Here is a 23,920-nt window from a genome sequence, read left to right as displayed (position 1 = left end):
TGCTCACTGTATGCCTTATGCTATGAAAGCGATTAATAAACTTATGCTCCAATTTCTCCCAACTATCGATGGAGTTAGGCTTAAGGTCTGTATACCAATCAAAGTCATTTCCCTTTAAGGAACAAAAAAACTATTTGACAAGATAGTCACTGTAAGTTCCAACATTATTACATGTCTAAACAAAGCGTGCGACATGTTATTTTGGGTTCTTTTTTCTCTCAAATTGTTGAAATTTGAGGGGTTGATAGTCTGCTGGCATTTTTAAGCTATCAATCCTTGAGGTATAAGGCTTGGTGTATATCAAGGAAGACTTGGTGACAATATCATACTTGTCTTTAAGGGCCCTTTCAATTGCTCAATCAGGATCATTCCCTCAGAAGAAACTTTTACCTCTTTAGTCGGTGTTTGTTTCAAAGGATGTTCTATCTTGTGACCCTCTAGAGCTTTTCCAGGTGCATGGATAGACTCTCCATCTATCGAGCTTTCTATCCTATCCACTATCTTATCAATCCGAGCATATTGATCTAGAGCAAGTTTGGTCAGGCCCTCAATTGCCTTTTACAAATTCGCAAGCTGCTCCTTCATAGATGAGACATTAGTCACCATTGCTTGCATGATCACTGGAGACATTGGAGAGTAACACGAATTATTGTAAAAGTTAATCTTTGAAGTACTCATCTTATGCGATGTTAGTGGAGATGACGCATTTGTTGAACGACCATCGCTCTTTGCGCCAAAATATTTGGAACCAGAATTCTCAAGTAGACCTAGAGTGTTCTTAAGTGATTCCGCCACATTGTTTCCTTCTACTGAAGCACTTGCATTGGACTTCGTTCCTTTTGGGGTTGAATATTTAAAAATTGAAGTTGGCGCAGATGACACTGGATGTGTTTGTTGTCCTAGTATGTTGGCCTTTATCCTTGTGACAACTCCCAAGCTTTCAAAAGTAACACCAAGGATAGTTTCTACTTCAACAGAAAACTTTGAATCAACAGTCTTAGAAGCAGTTGATTAAGAATTGACCTTTTTGGAAGTCATTTTAGCATTGTTGAACTTTGATGTTGGAAAGACTGAGGTGAGGGGTAGAGATTATCCAACTGGGCATGCCAGAATTTATTGGACAATAAAATTCTCGAGACCAAAAAATAAATAATCAGGACAAGAAAATATTATAACAATCAATTTGTTGATTTCAATGTGAGTGTTACAATCTCTATGAATCCTCTGATTCGCCTTTTCAAATTTAAATTCAAGGGCTTCGAGCTTGATCTTGAATTTGAACTTGATTTGTTGATTTGATGGACTTGATCTTGACTTGTGCTTGAATTCAAGAGTTTTTAAGCTTGTTCTTGAATTTTGTGGTCTTGCTATTGAATCTTGAAGAACTAGATTTGAACGCTTGAGCTTTGTAGAGAAATTACGGCGTTCGATCCACGAGCTTTCTCTTGCTTTTTGTTAGAGTTGTTGGTCCTTTTTTCTGAATTATGAGACACCTATTTATAGTTGTGGAAAGGAAAGAGTCAGGATGAAGATGTACTCCCTTTAACCAATCAAATTCAAGTGACGTGGTGCCTTTTATGGACTTTTGATTTCACTAGGCCTGCTGCATCATTTTGACATGTGGCATGATCCTATTGGCTCCATCACTTGACTTAGCATGCCACGTCATTTGACACTTGATAATCATTTGAGCCTCTAGAATATGATAATATTTTGGGTTTAACAAAGTGGGTTCATCATTGGTAAGCCAAATAAATGGGTTAGCCCAATAAAAATTAAACTTTAATTAAATCCATATATGTTTGGACTTAAATAATTAATCCAATTATATTAATCCGTAATATTTATTCGGGACTAATATATTTTGAATTTAACATAATCCGAATTTCGTACGGATTTCAATTTAATAAAATTTCGTAGCATACAACTCCTCGTAAGAAAATATTTAATAAAGACTTATTTTATTAAAGTAATCCTATTAATTATGCATTGAAATATAAATTTAATTATTTACACTTTACATGGTCATTTAATGATAGCGATAGTATTGACAAAATACAATAAACTTTTTTAATTTTAGAACTTGGACAACTAAAATGAAACAAATATTTTTAAGAAGAGGAGAAACTAATATGAAATAGAGGGAGTAAAATAAATTACTTCTAAATTGTTCATGCATGCATTTTAGAACTTAAAAAAATGTATTTAAGTCTCATTATTATTCTCTGGTCTTTTCTTCTTCCTAACAACATTATAAAACTACTCATTTAGTGTGGCTGAAAAATACCAAAACATCCTGCAACCAATATTCAAGCACTTTGTCTGTTAGTGTCTCTTCTTTTCACATTTATGTTGTGCCTTTTGGTTCATAGTTTCTGGGTTGTATGTATTGACTATCAAAGCGTAGGTAGTTTAGGTCAATCAGAAATGTTGTAGTAATTATAGTAGTATAATTGTACTCCACTGTTTTATTTATACTAGTTTAGGTGTACGCGCCTCGCGCGTGTACCTCGTTTCATTGAGTTCTAACATTACACTAAATAGGATATTTTCTTAAATAATAAAGATGAATACAATAATTAAATTCAATCTTTTGAAGAATTTATTTAATTAAACCTAACTTTATCAAAATAAATTCTCAAAGTCAATCGACATTCATCTACCACCTGTAACTACAACAAAACAACACGATGATAGAGACATCAAATAATATAATTAAATCTAACCCTTTCCACAAATTTTCTCAAAGCCGTCTGCAAATTATAACAAAATAATACGACAATAGAGATAGCAAAATAATATAACTAAACTTTACCTTTACACAAAAAAAAAAAATCTCAAAACAGGGATATAAAACCAACACAATTAAACCTAATCATTACCTAAAAAAATTCTTTCAAAGCCGACCGACATTCATCTACTACCTGTAAATTCATCTACGACATATAAAATAAATACAATAGCGATCACAAAGCTTCAGTTTTGATGAAAGTAATAATTGTCTGAGTGAAAATTTTGACACTAAGGAATAGCTTGAATGAAAACAAAGAAGATATATATATACACACGTGTTAAATTCTATTATGTTGACAAAAATAGTGAAGAAGTTGAATGTTAGAAAATTAAGCATCCACCAATCTAGACATACAACCGAATCAAGTTAGATGAGTATAAATTATATTTTCTCAATAAGTAAACCGATTTCTTCTCTAGTTTAACATGCATCTCAATATTTATAGAAGTATTTCCTTGACAGAAAAGTCTATATATGAGTCCCATATATTAAGGTTGTCCCATATATTTCTTTTTCCTTTTCCTTTAATATCATAGCAGTTAAATTTTAATAGTCACATTTCTCTTCTTTTTCCTTAATCAAATTTTGGTCGAAAATTGGGAATTGAAAAAATGATGCATGAGTCATATTTCTTTTTCTTATATGAATTGTTAATAAATAAAGTTGTTTAAATATTATTACTATTTTTTTAGTTTTGATGGAAATTATGATAATTTTTTTAATCATATTTTCTAAGACTCTTTTCGATGTATACAAGGAAAAAGAAAACTTACCTATATTAGTTTTTCATATAATTTTTTCTAACCATTTTTAGGACTTCTTAATTTTAAATATTATAAATATGGTGATATATTAATTGAAGAAAATAAGTGAAAAGACGATTTTGTCTATTACGAAAGTTCTTAATGAAGGACAAAAAGTTTAAATCAATTTTCTAAGGGTCTTCACACTTTTAATATATTATTATAGATATAGATATAGATATAGATATAGATACATATTAATAAAAATATTTTTCATCTTTCTTTTGTCCTTCCAATTGTTTGTAATTTATAGCTTAATGTTCACTGTTTATTTATTTATTCACTAAAGATTTGATTTTGCGCTTTTTGACTATGCAATTTTCATAATAGTATCTCCATAATCTCTTTTTCTGTTAATATATTTATTCTTCTTCATCATATTCAGTTTCAGGTTCGCTTATTGAAGTGTAAAAATGAATGACTTAGTTTCGCATCCTTGTTGGTTCCATTTGCCATACTAATGTACTTTTCATACAAAAGATTGTATTTCACTTTTATGCTCCGCAATAATTACTATATAGACATCTTCTATTCTTTTATTTTTTTTCTATTTTAATATTCAAGTGTTTGAGACACAGGAAATTCATACAACTTACGACAACATTGAGTTTATCATGATAGAATTTAAATTATGTATTCGTGCATAATTGTTAATTTGCAAGAAGTAAATATTTTTAACATATGCATCTGCTTATATATATTCGAGATGAATGTATGTATTTATGGATGTATGTATGTGTCACATCCATTTTTCGTCTGAGGGTCTAAGGGTTCTTCCAATTAAAGTGACGATATTGAATAGAGATTATTTTATTTACAGAGTGATTGAGTTATGGTGTCCAAGTCACCTTATTGAATTCCTAGTCAAAAGGATGTGACTATTTATTTTGGTCTACAAAAACAGTAGACTGGATAAGGAATTTTGTTGACCAAGAGGAAGATATGAGGCATTCCTCATGTTTCGTGGTTCTAATACGGTCGCTTTTATCAATTTATACTTAACTTAAACTAGTCTATATAAATTATGTTTGTAGGCCTTAATTCACTCATTTTTAATATCTAATATCTATCCATACCTCTTGTATTAAGCTAGTGAAAATTAATTTTATGACAATCTTTGTTAAGGTGCTTTATTGCATTCTTGAATTATTTTTAAACGTCTCAAAAAGATGCGTGCACCACATTCTTAAATGGGACAAAAAATTTAAAATGTGCCTTAAGCTTATCTAAAGTTAAAGGCATTAGTTTTGTCTCTTGTAACCCCGAGATGATTTTATCTGATCAATTTTTATTCCTTTCTTTGCAAACTTTGGACTAATCCACAATGCATTCACTCCCTTACAATATGTTTCCTCTCTCTTTTATCGTTTGTGATGAATCTTGGATAAGCTTTTAGCCCACCTTGATCTACCTCACAGTAAATAATCAATTAGGCCTTATGCAAAAATCGAGGCCCTAAAACAACTCTATTTGAAACAATCAACGTCAAACTTGGGATTACAAGTAAAGTCGATAATTAAAAACTGGAATAAAAATGAACAATACAACCTAAATATTAATAAAAGGGAAGTAACTAAGCGCAAAGAGCCATTTAAAGACCATCAAACTGGAGCTATCCACGTGAATTGAACAAACCCAAATCCAACTAAAATGTAATTGCACTTAGCTACTACGTCTCTTCCAAGTATAAAGCTAAAGGAGCCTAGTACTTTGTTGGGAAAAGTACTACAATATTGATATTGGAACTGAATTAATAATAATAAAAGAATTGTCACAAATACTGTGTTGTGGCAAACCACTGCCTTAAAAGCAATTTTGGCCCGACTCTGGTGCAAATCCTTCTAGTCGATCGCTCCTCAAGGTTCCATAGCTACTTCCAAACACGTGCACTCGTGAATGAAAGTTTGGAGATTAACCAAACCAATTGTCCAAAACAATTCAAGAGGAAGAAGAAAGGAGGAAGATTGTTTCTTTCTTTATGTGGTGTGTTTTTATCTTCTTCAAAGATACCCTTTATATAGTATTTGAAAGTAGAGTTGCAAAAGTTATATTTAATGGTATTAAAGAACCATTACTTCACATGTTACTTAATTCTATTAAAACGGATTAGATGTATTCACATCTTCTTTGTAACATAGAAGTTATTCATCTTTGCATTACACTAACTAAATTAATAACTATAGAGTTAATTCCACAGTCCCCCACTAATGCAAAGATAAAGAATAAGAATAAATTCTGGGCAAAAGGAAAGAACACGTACTTAAGTGCCAATATCTTTCTATTTGAATTGACACGTAGTGATATAAGGCAAAAACAAATATCCAAAAAGTGAAGTACTCTTGAACTAGATGGATATAAGTTGAGACCCCCACAACACATACCATATCCTTGATATTAAGCAACCTCTGCAATACTTCCAAGTGCGTTTATAGTCATGCACACAAACCTTAGGTCTCATGAGTGCTCTAGAAAGATAACCCAAGTCTTTCATAAAAAGGTGACCAACCTTTTACCCTTACGTAGGTGATCCATCAAGTCTATCTCATAGACCACCTTAAGGCTATGGTTCATTACGAGCAAAAATAAGCTCTACCTTATAATACACTACCTCACGCCATAGGGATAGAATATGTAGTGTTTATTGAAGGCCTATTGGGCTTCGTTTGACCCCAAATGGGTATCCACCATATTACCTCAATCCATGAGCTTTAGCCCCATCCCCCTCGACGATTCAAGGACCATTTTTCTTGTCAAACCCTTGGTCATAGAATCCACCGAATTTCTTTTGGATCTTACATATTCTAAGGAAATAACACCATGTTTCAACAATTGTTTAACTGCACCATGTCTGATGTTTCTTTTTACCATTGTATACACTATTTTTAGCAATTTCAATTGCCGCATGTGAGTCACAATGTAAAGAGACTGGTGACATTTGTCTTACCTATGAAGGAACATCTATCAAAATATTTGTCAGCCACTCAGCTTCTTGCCCTGCCAATGCGAGAGCAATGAATTCAGATTCCATAGTAGAACGTGCTACAACTTTGAAGACTTTCATAAAATAGCACCTGCACCCAAAGTAAACACATAGCCACTGGTAGAGCTAACTTCATCACTTCCAGTTACCCAGTTTGTATCACAAAAACCTTCTAAAATAGCAGGAAATTTGTTAAAATGCAAACACCAATCCATAGTACCTCTCAAGTACCTTAACAAGTGATGAAGAGCATGCCAATGTTCACTACTGGGACTATGAGTATATCTACTCAATCTACTAACAACATAAGCTATATTAGGCCGAGTATAGTTTATGAGAAACATTACACTCCTAATTATTTTAGCATATTCAGTTTGAAAATCACTGGAATCTCTATTCTTTTTCAAGTGTATGCTAGGATCATAAGGAGTTCTCACTGAAACTACATCAAAACAATCAAACCTTTTCAACATTCTTTTAATATAATGAGATTGACACAAAGAGAAATCATTAACAGTTCTTTTGATTTTTATTCCTAAAATCACATTAGCTTCGCCAAGGTCTTTCATTTCAAATTTAGAAAATAAAAATTTCTTAGTCTCATTTACAACATTTACATTTGGGCCAAAGATTAACATGTCATCCACATATAAACATATAATCACACAGTCTGATCCTATCATTTTAGAATAATCACAGGTATCAGATGAATTAATAGCAAAGCCATTATCTATTAATGTGAATTTAAATTTTTCATACCATTGCTTAGGTGCCTTCTTAAGTCCGTATAAAGACTTTCTAAATTTGCATACTTTATCCTCCTCTCTTAGGACCACAAAACCCTCAGGTTGAGTCATATAGATCTCTTCCTCTAAATCACCATTTAAAAATGCAGTTTTGAGATCTATTTTGTGTACCACTAAACTATGAATAGCAGCTAGAGCAATAAGAGTTCTAATGGTAGCTATTTTAGTCACAAGATAATAAGTATCAAAATAATTAACACCTTTCTTTTGGTTAAAACCCTAATCATAAGTCTAGCCTTATATTTATCAATTGTACCATCAAGCCTCAATTTTTATTGAATATCCACTTGCTACTTCTGGGTTTACAACCTTTAGGCAAGCCATACAAGTCCCATGTATGATTAGAAACTATAGAGTCTAATTCACTTTTAATAGCCTATTTCTAAAATATCGCATCTATTGAACTCATTATTTCATCACATGTCTTAGGGTCTTCTTCTATTAAGTAGATAGACACTAATTCATCATTTAACGTATCAATATCAAAATCCTTAGTTAAGAAGGTGATGATAAAATTAGGACCAAATCTAGTCTAAGTTTTACGTCTTCTACTTCTTCTAAGTTCATTTTCATGCTCATTAGTAATAACATTATAAGCAAGCATAACATGAGAGTTAACAGACACAGATACAAAATCACTATTTTGCATATCATTAAGCACATTATTTTTCAAAAGAAAAACATTCTAAGAAAATTCTGCATCTCTAGATTCACAAATAGAATAATCATTTAATTACATAAATCTATATGCAATACTATTTTGAGAATAACCAATAAAGATAGTATCAAAGTTCTTAGAACCTACATTTACTCGTTTGAAATCAGGTAGACCAATCTTAGCCAAACACCCCCACACATTCAGAAATTTCAAGTTAGGGGCATATCCTTTCCATAAATCATATGAGGTCCTGTCTAACTTTTTATAAGGGACTCTATTAAGAATATAACTTGCAGATAAGACAACTTTCCACCACATATAGTCAGGTAGACCCGAGCTTAAAAGTATAGAATTCATTCCTTAAGTGTTCTATTCTTTCATTCGGCTACACCATTTTGTTGGGGAGTATAGGGAGCACTAAACTCATAGATAATACCATTTTTCTCACAAAAAACTTCTAGAGTTTTAGTACTATATCCACCACTCCTATCAGATCTAAATCTCTTAATTTTCCTGTCTAATTAATTTTCTACTTTTATTTTGAATTTTAAAAACATGCTTTCAGCCTTATCTTTAGACTTAAGAAGGTATATCTTAGTGTACCTAGAAAAATCATAAACAAAAGTAATGTAATACTTCTTTCCACTTTTACTAGTAGTGTTCTTAAAATCTTCTAAGTCTGAATGTACTAGTTCAAGCAACTCAGTCTTTCTACTAGTAACATATTTAAAAGGTTTCTTGGTATGCTTTGCTTCTACACACACAGGACATTTAGAAATATCATCAATATTAACTGTAGGAATTAATTCTATTTTTCTAAGTCTTTGAATAGAAGCAATATTTACATGACCTAGCCTACCATGCCATAAATTCATAGACTCAGCAATATAAGTGGAATTAGGAATATTTGCATTATTGACAATCTCTTGATCATTGTTCAGCACAAATAAGCCCCCACTAAGGTATCCCTTCCCAACAAAGTTTCCTCCACAAGAAATTATTATTTTATCATCTTCAAAAACAAGTTTAAGGCCGACTTGTTGAGAAGTGCTCCATAAACTATGTTTCTACGGAGCGAGGAAATATACAGAATATTGTTCAAGGATTATATTTTTCCAGAAGTTAATTTAAGTAAAATTTTTCCTTCACCCATAACTCCAGCAGTAGTAGAGTTACCCATGTAGATGTACTCACCATTGGTGGATTTCTCAAAGTCATGGAATGATTCTTTCTTAACGCAGAAATGTCTTGAAGCACTTGTGTCCAACACCCAATCAGTCTTGTTAGCTACCAAATTTGCCTCGATGATTACTACAACAATCACTTCATCACCCTCTATAAGATGAGCTTGGATATTACCTTGTCCTCCCTAGTTTGACTTTTGTCATTTTCTTAGATAACACTGGACAACCCTGTGGCCAAGTTTTCCGCAGACAAAACAAGGCCCTTTTGATTTTTTTAATTTGACTGTCTGGCTTGTTGAAATTATTTTTCATTTTCACTTGTTCTTTATTTTGACTATTCTTTTGTTTTTCTTCATACCTGTCTTTGGTAATAGTAATAGAAGATTCCACAAGGTTAGCTTTAGAAGAATTAATAAACAGAACTTCCATCTTTTCTTTGAGACAGTTTGCCTACTTTGTTCTTATGTAACTTATAAGTTCTTGGAGAGTTAAATTATTTTTCTTATATTTCAATTGATTTCTGTAATCACTCTAGGATGGTGGAAATTTTTCAAGCAGAACATTAGCCTAACGAATCTCACACATCTTCGTGTCTTTATTGAGAACATCAACAATTAAATTATTATATTTGTGGACTTGTTCCATGATTGATTTATTGTCAACCATTTGAAATTTAATCCATTATTCAATAACATATTTTTTCTTTCCTGCTTAATCGACTCCATATTTCTTTTTTAAACTGTCCTATATTTCTTTAGCAGATTTATAGGTAATAAATAAATCAAACAAATGATTATTCATATGGTTCAACAAATATCCTCTAACTATTTTGTTATCCTTTTTGAATTTCTTTTTAGCAATGTCACCAACCACAACAGTGTTAGATCCAGTAGTAATGTTAGAACCATCAGTTGGAGGTTCATTAAACAAAACATAATCGACTTCTAATTGTTCAAAAAAAATCAAAATTTTTTGTGACCAACGTTTAAAATTATTTCCGTCCAATGGCTCTAGCTTTGACAAATCAGGAAAAGTTTTGTTCAAAGAAATAGTCATTTATCAATATTGTATGTAAGAAAATCGCTTTCAAATTATTGGGAAAAGTACTACAATATTAATCTTGGAACTGAATTAATATTAGTGAAAGAGTTGTCATAAACACTGTCTTATGGCAAGCCACTTCCTTGAAATAGATTTCAGTCTGACTCCGGTGCAAATCCTTCTAGACGGTCGCTCTTCAAGATTCCATGGCTACTTCCAAACACGAGCACTCATGGTTGGAAGTTTGGAGATTTCCCAAACCAATTGACCAAACCAATTCAAGAGGAAGAGGAAAGGGGTAAGATTATTTCTTTCTTTACAAGGTGTGTTTTTATCTTCTCCAAAGACACCCTTTACATAGTATTTGAAAGTGGAGTTGCAAGAGTTATATTTAATGGTATTAAAGAACCATTACTTCACATGTTACTTAATTTTATTAGAACAGATGTTTAGATGTAGTCACATCTCCTTTGTAAAGTAGAAATTATTCATCTTTGCACTACACTAATTAAATTAATAACTATAGAGTTAATTCCAAATACTTCAACTTTAAGACTTTATTTATCATGACACTAATATAAGGTTGTAATGAAAAAGAAAAGATCTTGAACCACACACACGATTAGGAGAAACCAAAATTAGACTAAAGAGACATAATCTTCTTGATGTAGTGATGCTACCAAATATTATTAAAGGGCATTTTGTTAAGATATAGTTTCAATCTATTTATACGATGATGTGGAAAATTTTCAAGTAGAACATTAGCCTGAAGAATCTCACACATCTTCGTGTCCTTATTGAGAACATCAATAGTTAAATTATTATATTCGTGGACTTGTTCCATAATTGATTTATTATCAATCATTTAGAATTTAATCCATTATCCAATAACATATTTTTTTCTTTCCTTCTTAATAGACTCCATATTTCTTTTCTAGAATGTCCCATATTTCTTTAGCAGATTTATAGGTAATAAATAAATCAAATAAATGATTAGTCATATGGTTCAACAAATGTTCTCTAACTATTTTGTTATACTTTTTGAATTTATTTTTAGCAATGTCATCAACCACAACAGTGTTAGATCCAGTAGTAATGTTAGAACCATCAGTTAGAGGTTCATTAAACAATAAGCATCTCTCTTTTACTCAGATGTCTTTGGACATTTAAAAAAAACTAATAAGAAAGTTACTTCTACATAATTTGTAAATAATAAACCTAATAAAACAATTGTCATACTGTTATAAATGTATTTACATTATAGTGAATGTTTATCAAGATCTATCAAGATCTACTTTGATATCTATTGGGATTTGAAGCATCTATTTTTTACTCAGACTAGGAGTAAATTTCCACTTTAAATAGAGGAGTTTTGTTTATTGTATTCTCAATCTTATGATCTCTCATCCCTTAAGAGAAATAAAGAAGTGTCTCCTCTTCTCTCTTTATTTATTCTCTCTTTATTTATTGTTGTTCTTATTTTATATTTCATAACACGTTATCAGCACGAGTCTCTAATAGCTTTTTATAGAGTTTAGTTCAATGGTGTCACTCATTGCCTTATTAGAGATGAATGTATGTATCCTTACAAAAATAATAGGGATAAAAGGTTAGTAGGTAATAGGACAATAATATAAAGCCTCCAACATCTCCCATCTGCTACTTACCGCTATTAAGATCAAGGGTGCATTCCTGTAAAGCCAATTAAACCATAGATTCACATGATGACAATGATTATTAACTAATATTAGAATTTTAATTTTGGAGTATTATGTAAAAAAAATTTCTTACTTGTTATAAGTATGTGTTGCAATTATTTATAAATAACATTTTTATCTTAGCTAAGTATTTGCAGGTTTTGTCACTTTCAAAGGTAATATGTTCTGATGAAATATGATTTTATCAAAATTATATTTTTTTGTACACATGAATATTAATAGATGTTTAGAATCAAATATTTTAATCAACTTGTTAAAGAATTGCTCCAGCATTACTGATAAGAATATTAGTTGATCATGATTAATAGATTTGTTGAAGGATCAATTGGCAGACTTCTGTATCTTTTCATGAATTTTGTTTTTTATTTTTTTATTATACTATTGATTGAGGGCAAGATGATGAATTTAAGTTTTATCACACTCCAAAGATAAGACATTGGGTTAAAGTCCTGATGCACCATAATGATAAGATGGTGGATTTAAGTCCCATCGATTTATATGTCTAAGACACCTTTATATGAATAACACATTGAGTTGAATCTCAATGCACCATATTGATGATATAATGACGGCTAAGGCAAAATAATGTGGTTTCGATGAAAATTCATGAATAATGTCTTATTGAATATGCTCCATTCTCTGAAATGAATGTGGTAGCAATGCATAATAAGTCTAAAAGATGATAATTTATTCCATTCTTGAAGTGAATGTGGCAGAGAAAAATTCTCGACATTATATGTATGCCTCAATTTTCTCTTGAAATAGCAATACCATGAAAGTGGTTATAAGCTATCAGAATTTGATAGGCTTAAGACATGATTATATTTTATTCCTAGGGAATAAGAAGCTTATTAATGCAATGCGCACTTGATTGTGATGGTATCACAACTCACCTCCGAAAGAGGTAGAATAACTGAGAAGAGTTATTTTTAAATCTACTTCTAAAGTAGTAAAATCTAAAATTATTCATGTAATAGTAAATATAAAATTTACGAAAGTAAAAGGTACATGTAATGATAAACTTGGAGTTTGCTAAAATAAAAGTTCATAAATTGACATGAATGATTGCGACATCCCAAAGATGTGCATACTAATTCATCATTACTTTTAATGTTGCTTGTTCTCATGCTAAGTTGGTTGGATCAACTAATGTTGGGATTTGATCCCTTAAAATCTTAAATGTATAAAATGTGTAGTATAAAAGGTGAATAAGGGCCCGTTCACCTGTCATGTGATCTATTAATCTGCATCGATATGGGATAATCACTTGTACATATACTGTCAACCTGTAGTTTGACATTCATAAAGTTTTTTTCTTAATAAATAGAGTTAAGCTAATAAATTTTAGATTGTGTAATCAAGACAATTCAATTTGATGATGATGGTTTAACATTGAATGCCTTCGATAAATAGCTAAACCATTGTTAATGAGAACAAAGCTTCATGTGTTGGTCTGAAATATGACATGTTGTGTACAATAGCACTTGTATGAATTAGACCAATAGATTATGATTATTTCTTTCCTCTTAATTGGTTCAAGGTCAGGAACTAACTATTTCATCTAATAGTTGATATGCAGTATATGATTAATGAATATACCATGATGCACAAAGATGGATTCCTCATAGAAGATGAAGGATGTATATTAGTTTTCCTAACATAAGGGGGAGATTATAAGCAACTATGAAACATGTTAGGAATTATCATCACATCCTCATTCAAAAGATAATTCAAGTCAAATGTCGAAAGCATCTCCTATTTAAGCTGCAAGTGCTCCTATTTTATGTCCTTAATGGACAAAGTCTATGCATGCGTGAAGTGTATTAGACCAATCGGTTCTAAATAAAATAATACTCATAAAGGATAAGGAGAAAATAATCATAATAAGAAGGCAATGTGCTCTTGAAGAGTCTACGATATAACACTTCATGAAACCTACTGAGAGGTTCAGGTACCTGAAAATAATAAAGTGATGATGAGATCTCAAAATGTTATGTTATACTGTGAACCGATACGAAATGATATACCATTAATATCTTTGATGCAATATTGGTGCAATATTGTGCAAGATTATGAGGATCCAAATTCTATGTTTATTTAAGCATGCTGACGTAGAAACATTTATCAAGTGACATACAAGGATGTATTTTGGTAAGCGTAAAACTTAATTGATTTGCAGTCCAGACACTTGAAAATGTCACACATGAAATACTGAATATTTTCACTTGACAAAAATCTATATAAAAAATCATAAAGGATTCAAAATGCTTGAAGCATATAAAGTTTCTGGGAAACTTATTTATTATCCTTATAAGCGATAAATTGATGGTTTGAAAATCATTGAAACTTTTGGAGAGTTTTCAAAAGCAATAGGATTATTTGCTGAAATATGAAACATACCAAATTGGATTGACCATGAAGTACCATATCTTAGTCCAATGAGTGTACTAATATATCTTGCAAATAATACAAGGCCTGATATAGCCTTTTCAGTTAATTTGTTAGCAAGATATAGATCTGCTCCTATTAGGAGACATCGAAATGAGATCAAACATATGATTTTATTCTAAAGTCTACATTCTTAATCTTGTTAGTTATGCTGATACTGGGTACTTATCTGACCCGTATAAATCTCGATCTCAAATAAGCTATGTGTTCACATATGGGGATACTACTATATCTTAGAGATATACAAAGCAGTCTATCATAGCCACTTCATCGAACTATGCTGAGATAATAACCATTCATAAAGCAAGCCGAGAATGTTTATGGTTGAGGTCCATGATATATCTCATTCGAGAAAAATATGGTTTAAAATATGACAATGTACCCACAGTTTTATATAGAGATAATGTAGCATGTATAACACATCTTAATGGAGGATTCATAAAAGGAGATAGAACAAAGCACACTTTATCAAAGTTTTTCTACATACATGAGCTACAAATGAATGGTGATATTAACGTGCAACAGATTCGTTCAAGTGACAATGTGGCTGATTTATTCACCAAGTCTCCTTCAATTGAAACTTTCAAGAAGATGGTGCACAAGATCGGGATGCAAAGGTTCAAGGATGATCTCATTAGGGGGATTTAATACGTGCTGTACTCTTTTTTCCTTATGAGGTTTTATCCCACTGGGTTTTTCTTATAAGGTTTTTAATGAGGCAACCTATATGTGTATTGTTATAGATGTGTACTCTTTTTCCTTCACTAGATTTTTTTTCTACTGGATTTTTCTAGTAAGGTTTTAATGAGGAACATTATCTACTAATTAGACATTCAAGGGGGAGTGTTATAAATATATTTATATTATAGTGAATGTCTATCAAGATCTACTTTGATATCTATTAGGATTTGAAGCATCTGTCTTTTACTCAGACTAGGAGTAAATTTTCCCTTTAAATAGAGGGGTTTTGTTCATTGTATTCTCAATCTTACGATCTCTCATCCCTTAAGAGAAATAAAGAAGTCTCTCATCTTCTTTCTTTATTTATTTTCTCTTTATTTATTATTGTTCTTGTTTTATATTTCATAACCCATACCAATCTTTTGCAAGTTTTTAATAAATCCTATCCCTTATTATTATATTTATTAAAAAAAAAAATTTAGCGACAAAAGACCAACAGTGACTTCAAACAATTAAAGTTGGTGTCATTTACTAACGCACAAATTGTCGCATATCATACCAAATTTCACCGTAAATTTAATGATGGTGAAATTCAAATATATTTTAATATTATAGCATCGATGTTAAACATATATAAAATCTTGACAACTTTTAATAATGGAATCAAGTTTCATATAATTTGAAAATTAAACTATACAACAAAAGATCGCGGGTTACATCTTGCAAAAATAAATGTCTAATAAAAGCCGTTATAATCTTGCGATTAACAAAGTTAAAAAATAGCTAATTTTTGAAGCCACGAACAGAACCAGAAACAAGACCATGAACTCTATCTTTATCTGTCTTTCTAAGTGTTTTCCCCCCCTTTTTTTCCTATCTTATTGTCCGTTTTTTTCCCTAATTTTCCTGGTTGTTTTTCTCCCCTAAAATGCTCTCTTGTTTCTTTTTCTCTCTCCTTTGGCTGTGTCCTTTTTTTCTATCCTTTTATTGTATGTTTGTTGTTATATAATATCTAGTGTTGTTGTTGTGGGGAGGAGAAGTTGAGGAATGTGGGAAGAGTTAAAGCGAAAAAAGAAGTGTACACATGTGTCTGGGTAGTTTATTAAGATAAGTTTTCTTCATTTTAGAAAAACATATATGTAATATACATAAATTACTAATGAAAAAATATTAACTAATTAATTTTTATACTTAAAAAAATATAAGAAAAAAATATAATTGACCAAAAATAAAATATAATTAAGAGAAGAGAAAATGATAAAATACCCCCCCAATCTATAGTCGAAATCTCAACTATACACTCAACCTTTTAATTAGACCTATTACCACTCTGATCTATTTTTTCTTATATTTATTAAACCTCTAAGTGCTGAGTTGGCAACATAAATAAAGTAAAAAGACTTTCATGCATTTCACGCGCCTGACCCACCTGGCCCACGCCTAAACAAAATAAAATATCTCTTTTATTTTTTCAATTTCATTTCCTCTCTCTTCTCTCTTCTTTCTAAACCTTTCATCTTCCTCTCTCCTCTATTCTCTACTATCTAAATCACGATTTCATCACTTTTTTGGGTGATTTTTGTTCTAATCAAAACATTTTGGTTGTAGATTTTCAAACAATTTAGTTACTATATCAAGGTGTTTTTTTTTCCTAAACTAAAAAAATTGAATTAGGGTTTTTAGGTAATCTCTAATTTTAGAAATTAATTGAGTGAAATTAACTCACTCTTTCTGTTATGACGTTGTCTAAATGTTCGATTAATAGCATAATCCGTTCGTAAGTACATGATTTGTTGAGTGTTTAAGTGGGTTTATTAGAAATTAGGGCTTTTCTCCTAATATGAAAACTTAAATTTCAGTTGTGTTTAATAGGATGTGCATGTTAATATGTTGTTAGTTTGAGTGATTTTTTCCAAAACTGAGTTAAAATTAATCAGGGTTTGATGTTAAACCCCGAAATTATGATTTTTGTTGATTGTTTAAGTTGGTTTATTAGAACTTAGGGCTTTTCTCTGATTTGTTGTTAACATGAAAAAATTTAAAAATCAATGGTGCTTAATAGCACGACCATGTTAATATCTTGTTATTTTGTTGTTGAATTATGTAGCATGTTCATGAATTTTATTTTTCTTTTTCTAAAATATTTCTGCTATGCTACAATATCTTATTTGATTCTTTATTATCGTCAGGTAAGACATGAATTGTTTTATGTTGATAACTCTAAGATGGTACCATGGTGGGGTCTTACATTTTAGTAGGAGGAAACCAATTTATAAGGGGTTTAGTAACAGAATTTTTGGATGTTGATGTAGATAATAAATCATTAGAGCATGTCAACAACAAAAAAAAAAGAAAGAGGGAGACCAAAAAATGCAACACCAACACCTTCTGCACCTACTGTTTCCCAGCATCCTGTTCTTCACCTTCTGATTATTGTGCATCATCTTCAATGGCTAGTACTACTAAAAGAGGAAGGGGTAGTGATAGGGAAAAAGCAGCTCCATTGAAAAGGTCAAAAGTAATGGGAATGGGTGTGTTCCAAGCTGAAAATGGATTCAAAGTCCTAAATATAAGTATCTAGCTGTGTTGTATCTTATGTACATATGAGTCTTTAATGTATGAGTCTTTGAATAAATTTTTTCCTTCATTGTAGCCTGGCATGCCTAGCAGTAAGATCTGCTCTATTGGTCAAGCAAGGGTAACAAGATTAGCTGATATAACAGGTAACATTGGTTATACACTAACTTCTACCAGTAAGCTGAAATCGAATGGCAAAGCAGCAATATCAACAAAAATACTACAAGAGATTAAAGAGAAGAAAAGAAAGAAGAATGTGGGAAGCAATTCAAATAATCCAAGTAAAAAAACACGTATTCAAAGTCCAAGATGCCCTGAAAATTGTAGTGATGTTGATTATTTTAAGCACTATTTTAAGTTAGATCAGTTGATATGAAAACAAATTTATTTTGGTGTTGGAAAACAATTAAAGCGCTATATATATATTCTGTTGATAATGTTGCCTAATGGTTGGGATGAATGATTATGTTATGTCTAATGGTTGGTATGAATGATGATGTTGTGTGAAGTTGGAATATTTTGTTGATGAATTAATGTTGTCATTACCCATTATTGTTGTGTTAAATGATTGTAAAGTTAATATAATGGTAACACAACATTGTCATTACACAATTTCAGTGTAAACACATCGCAGCAACACAGGGCTTTGCCTAACAATACACAAATTTGCAATTATAAATAATAACATAGCAACAACATAAGATACTGCAAGTGTAAACAATAACATAGCAACAATATACAACACAATTTTATAAGTGTAAACAACAAGGTAGCATGAACACAACACAATTTTGAAAGTGCAAACATTAACATACAACCAGTACAAGTGCATACAATAACATAGCAGTAGCACAACAAACATCTGAAGTAAGACTACACAAAAGATACCATAATAGAACATAGTTTGATATATTTAGAGAGGTATAAAAAATTTACACCATAGTCGACCATATCTAACAACTACTTTCAGTTCATTTGTTGCTAATGAACATAGCAGCAACACAATTCAAAATACATTAAAATATCTTCCTATCCAACCTACACCATCTCTATCTTCCATTGAGCTTCTTCTCCCCCATCAAGTTATTAATTTGGGCCTCTTTAAGACATTAGTCTTCTTCCAACTCATTGATTTTGTTCACCAATCTTCGAATTATAAAATTTGATCTTGGATCCACGTTTTCTTTGTCCCTCCATAGAAAAAATTACATCTTTGAGACTGTATTTTTTTCTATAAATCAGGACATTATCATAATTTGAATATAAATTGACAGCAAAATACAATGTAAAATACATACACCATAGTAAGGGCAAGACCAAAATCTTCTTCTCGGATTTGACTTTGACCATGAAGTTTTCAAGTCAACCAAAATACCATGTTTACATCTTACAACAGCATTGACCACTGGATCTGATTCATCCATACAAAGCTTATTCAATTTTTAATTTGTCATGTCATGAATTCCAAAAAAATCATTCATCCAATTAAAATCCTAAATTAATAGTTGAACTAAATTACAAAACAAAATTCAGGAATCGAAGTACAAATTGGGATTAAAAGCTAAAAAGTAAGTTAAAGAAAGAGAAAAGAAAGAAAGAAAATGCTGGAACATAAAGAAAAATGGTGGAGAAAGACATGAGTCATATAAAGCAGAAGAAGATGACCATTGGAAGAGAGAGAGAGAGAGTAATTTTCCATATTTATTTCATTAAATAAACAATAAATGACATGTATAATACACACGGAAGGCCGAACTTTTAATTTTAGATGTGCTAAGACTAAACCAATGCGCCTAGAGGGGGTGTTCTCACGTTTCTTGCCAGCTCAGCATTTATGGGGGTAGTAAATATAGAAAAAAATAGATCAGGGGGTAATAGGTCTAATTGAAAGGTTGAGTGTGTAGTTGCGATTTCGACTATAGGTTGGGAGGGTATTTGACCATTCTCTCTTAAGAGAATAATAATTACTAGCTTATTTATTAAAATCTAAATTAAAAGAAAAACATATTTTTTTGTAAATTTTCTTATTATTAAAAAAAAAACAAATAAATCATATCCTAAAACATAACTCTATTTTAAAGAATTTTTTTTTAAATAATTTTTCAAATAAAACCTACTAAAAATGAAAATAAGAGCTGAAATAAATGTTAGACAAAAAATAAATTTTTGATGATAAAAATAGGTAAAAGTCAGAGGAGGTTAAAACATTACATGTCTAAATTATGAACCTCTTTGACTAAAATCATGAAGAGTTTTTAGACAAAGAAGTATACAATGAGACAAGTTTTGATCCTCCATTATTTGAAAGGAAAGAAGAAAGAAAAAAAAGAAAAAAAGAAGAAGATGTGGATGAGTCCGGTCTGCCTAAATATTCCAGATTACAGGTCACATGTTGTTCAATGAGGTAAAATGGTAAGACGATGAGTTAGAGGTCGAGTTAGGTTTCAACGAGTCTCCAATTTGCGGCTTTTACTTTCACATCCAAATGAACAACGTGTATCAAAATTAAAAAACACGTGAAAGAACCTATCTATGCACCTTTTCTGGAATCTTGATTTGAATCTTCATGACTTTTCTATGTCGTGAGTTAGTGGTTATTTTGAGTTGAACTTGAAAAATGAAATGTTCCTCCGTGTCGACTTTCAGTATTGGAGAGAAACTTTAAAATTGACCTATTCTTTTGGATGGCACTTCTAACTTTGAAAGATGAATCACCCCGTTCTCCAGGTGGGATCTAGACTTGTCATTTCTTCACTCTATTCTCTAGGCGGGCTCCTGACTTGCAACTTCTTCACCCTATTCTTCAGGCGGGCTTCTAAATTGCAATTTCTTCACCTTATTCTTAAGGTAGGCTCCCGACTTCTAATTTCTTTATCCTATTCTCAGGAGTGCTCCTGACTTGCCATTTCTTCACTTTATTAGTCAAGCAGGATCTTGAATTGTAATTTATTTACCCTATTCTCTACGCGGGCTCCTGACTTGTAATTTCTTCACCCTATTCTATAGGCAGACTCCTAACTTGTAATTTTTTTACCCTATTCTCCAGGCGGGCTCCTTGAGCTTCAAAACTGAAAGTAATTACTGCTCCCCAAATGTGTTCTTGAACTCAAAGTACATAGTGAACTAGAAAAGTAAAGTCCCTTTATCCAGAAAGGTCCTGAGCTGAAATAAATTCTCATTATCTCGGAAGGTCCTGAGCTAAAAAGTAAAGTTCCATTACCTAGGAGGGTTCTGATCTAAAAATAAAGTCCCATTATCTTGAAAGGTCCTAAACTGAAAGTAAAATCCCATTATCCAGAAGGGTCGTGAGCTAAAAATAAAAATCCCATTATCCTGCAGGGTCCTGAGCTGATAATAAAATCCCATTATCCAGGAGGGTCCTGAGCTGAATAGTAAAGTCCCATTATCCAGGTAGTTCCTGTGCTGACAAGTAAAGTTCCATTATCCAGAAGGGTCCTGTGCTGAAAGTAAAGTCCCATTATCTAGGAGCGTTTTAAGCTGAAAATAAAGTCTCATTATCCAGGAGGGTCCTGAGATGAAAATAAATTTCCATTAGCTAGGAGGGTTCTGTACTGAAAATTAAAATTCCATATCTAGAAGGGTCCTAAGTTGAAAAATAATATTCCATTATCTAGGAGGGTCCTGAGCTAAAAATAAAGTTGTCACGACCCAAATCAGGACCTGTTCATGATGGGTATCTCAAGTCCAACGAGGATCGGAGACCACACCCTGCACCTAGTAAAATAGGCACCATACCCCCAAAGGCAAAAGAATTCCGAACATATAACAAGATAGTATAAGATAAGCTTAAAGAATTTAAGATACGTCTATGACCGGTATCATGTAAACAATACAAAACAAATAACCATATTACTCAAGTCCATAGTAATCCACAATCCTTCTAACAAAAAAAATCAATAAAGTCTCGGGATTTGCCCCCAATTCTAACAATGATAATGACAATGATAATATTGCTATGAACTCTTCGATTCTAATCTATGAATTAAAACTGATGAAATGACCAAGTTTTCCAGAGAATAGAAGCTCACCACTTCACTACAAATGACCAATGAATCGAGCTGATCCACCTAACACTCCGCAAGAAAAGTAGAAGTATCTCCCGTGCCTGCATCGTGTGGGGTTACAACGTCCAGAGATAGTTAGTAGGTTGAGCACTAGCCTGTAACTCGAGGATAAGAGATAAAATAATTCCAAGATCAATGTTTTAAAGTCAGTCCTAATTTTAATACCCCGAAAGATTCTAGACTAGTTTTCAGCTATTCATCACATATTTCTAAGTCTCAAGCCATTTAATTTACACTAAGTACAAGTGATATAGCCGCTTTAATACCCCAAGATTTTGAAAATTTTATTTTTCACCTTTCCGTGTATGAAACATTAATTAAAGAGTTTAAATATGTTTAGGGATGTTAAAAGGGTCATCCGAGAGAGTTTTAGATTTTTTGGAAGAGGTGTGGGGCATTTTTGGAGCACGGAGGAAGTATGCCCTATGATTTAGATGTTCCACAGAGACTGGCCCACCGCGATACGCAGCGTGTCACAGAGGTTAGTCTTTGCTATACATGTGTCATGGAGGCTAGTCTTCATGCCACGGAGGTTGTGTAAATCCTACATCTTCATTAATGTTAAAGGGGGCATTTTTGTTCTCTTTCCCTCTCCCTAAATGCCCAATTCACAATTTAGCACCTAAGAGGGAAATTATTTTCCCCATTCTCCATCAATTAACAATACTCAATTCCCTCCCATCCTCAAGAACACAAAAAGGTCAAAGCTTCTTCCAAGAATTCAATCATCCAAAGTCCCAATTCCAAGTTTTTTTTTAAGAATTCAAGTAACTCAGGTATGTGGGATATTCATCAATGAGTTCCTTCCACCCATTGAGTCCCAAGAATCCCCTGTTTTTCAAATATGAACCTTTTTTTCTCTTTTTATGAAATTGCATCAACTTTGTGATATATTCTATGTTTTGGGTATCTGAATTATGAATTTCCTTATAGTGTTTTAATTGATGTTATTATAGTTAAAGTATTATTCAATGCTGGAGGGTTATGAACACCCGATACCTAGATGTTTATGCATATTTTTGATCCCAAGTAATAATGCAGTCAGAATGCTGATTTTATCATCATATTTGAATTATTATTTTCATAATAAGCACTCACCAGTAATACATCATGATAAATACATTAGCTTACATGCTCATCATTTCTTTAGATTTTGCATCCACTATTATTTTCCAAATACCATGACTTTAGAATACTCGTTATCAGTGCATTTACCAGCATATGTTTTAGTGTCTTTGAATTGAAGACTTAGCACCTAACGAACCTAAGGATGAAGGCTTACCTTCTAGTAGAGGACTGAGACCTTTAGTAGAAGTCCCTAAGTTCCAGAACAGTGTAGCCAACATAGGTTATGAGATTTCACCTACCAATTTAGGACCGATACTCTCTTAGGGGTAACCCTCCAGTTTAGGACTGACACCCTAGTCCTTCGGGATATCATTTTTCTTGGATCTACATCATCCACTATGTATTGGTACCCCTGGTAAGGTACCAACACCCTTCAAACTAGGTTACAGGTTAGGCCTTTATTAGCTTAAAAATGGGAATGCTGGTTACATGATAGCTCTTACATTTTTAGTTTAGTACTCAAATTATATTAGTTCAGGTTTGCATGACCAAGTGTTTAGTTTATCAGCTATTCAGTCACTCAGTTCTACAGTTTATTTTAGCACATTCTTTACTTGATCTTTTATTTATTTTAATTTTTTATGTATTCATGCTCAGTATCTAAATGCATTTGAGTTAGTCCTTATCTCACATACCAGTACATTTAATGTACTGACCGCATACTCTCTTTTGTGCTATATTGATTTCTTAATATAAGTTAGGATGCTCATTTCTCCAATCACCCTTATCCAGTTTAGTGCCACTCAGCGGCAGTGTTTGTGAGTCCTCATCCATCAAGGATAAGTTATTTGTAGTTAATTTCAGTAATTCCTTTATTTTAGTCAGTCGGAGTTAGTTAGGGGCTTGTCCTATCAATTTCTCATGTTTAGAGGTTTCAGATATTCAGACTCGTTTTCAGTTTTATCAAAAGTTCAGACATGTTGGGTATTGTTTTAGTATTACACCTTATTAAAATTTTATTGGTTTAGCTTCCGCATATAATGTTTTGTTATTACTTTATTCCGTGCTCACAACAGA

The sequence above is a fragment of the Capsicum annuum genome, chromosome 6 (genome assembly GCF_002878395.1).
Source record: "Capsicum annuum cultivar UCD-10X-F1 chromosome 6, UCD10Xv1.1, whole genome shotgun sequence".
NCBI lineage: Eukaryota > Viridiplantae > Streptophyta > Magnoliopsida > Solanales > Solanaceae > Capsicum > Capsicum annuum.
This window is presented reverse-complemented; position numbering follows the sequence as displayed.